We start from the raw sequence: 949 nt of genomic DNA on the forward strand, positions 1-949 counted from the left end.
TGCTTACAAGGACTTGGATGAAGTCAATGATGTGGTTGATTACTTTAATGTTCCAAAGGTGCTCCGGGAAACTCAGCTACTTCACATGCTTATGGTTACTTTGAAGGGTGCTGCAAAGGATTGGCTCGTCACTACCCCCCGGATCGATCATTACATGGGCCCAAATGAAAGAAGAATTTATTGATCAATTCTGCCCGCCATCCAAAATATCCAAGCTAAAGAAGGCCATTGCTAACTTTGAACAACAAGCAGAGGAGTCACTATATGAAGCTTGGGAGAGGTACAAGAGCTTGCTAAGGAATTGCCCACATCATGACCTCAATAGTCAACAAGAAGTCTCCATCTTTTATGATGGAGTAAATGTTACCACAAGGCAATTACTTGACTCGCAAGGTCCACTCACGAAGAAGGCACCTCCAGTGATAAAGCAATTGATTGAAGAATTATCTAAGCATTCTAGAGAATACCATAATCCAAGAAATGATGTGACTAGGGGGCCGCCTATGCAACTTTAGAAGACTTGTCAGCGGTCATGGATATGCTAAAAACCATGGATAGGAAGATGGATAAAATGGATCAAACGATCCATGCTATTCAGGTGGGTTGTGAGAATTGCAATGGGCCTCATCTTACTACAGACTGCGACTTGGATGAAAATGGCAACAAAAAAGTGCACGTTTGTTACTCAAGTGGGGCCGATATGATGAAAATTGGCGCAAACCAAAGAAGGAGTGGCTCCATTATGACGAGTACAAGAAGGCTAAGGAGGAGACGTACAAGCAAAAGGGAAGAGGTTTTTATCAAAAGGAGGAGCCGGCACAAGAAAGAAAACCAAGTTTGAAAGAGATGCTCACCAAGTTTGTAGCTGCTTCAGAAAAGAGATATAATGATCATGATGCTGCAATCCAAGAAACAAGAACCATGCTTAGAAATCAGCAAGCATTTATCC

General features: G+C 42.3%; 1 non-coding gene across 1 annotated transcript; it reads right to left on the reverse strand.

Annotated features, from left to right (window-relative positions):
• Nucleotides 1–212: 212 nt before the first annotated feature.
• Nucleotides 213–319, reverse strand: LOC145038195 (small nucleolar RNA R71). The gene has a single exon (XR_013679257.1). It is a non-coding gene; the product is annotated as a small nucleolar RNA R71 (small nucleolar RNA).
• Nucleotides 320–949: the final 630 nt, after the last annotated feature.

Source organism: Lactuca saligna, chromosome 3 (genome assembly GCF_052625555.1).
Source record: "Lactuca saligna cultivar CGN05327 chromosome 3, ASM5262555v1, whole genome shotgun sequence".
Taxonomy (NCBI): domain Eukaryota; kingdom Viridiplantae; phylum Streptophyta; class Magnoliopsida; order Asterales; family Asteraceae; genus Lactuca; species Lactuca saligna.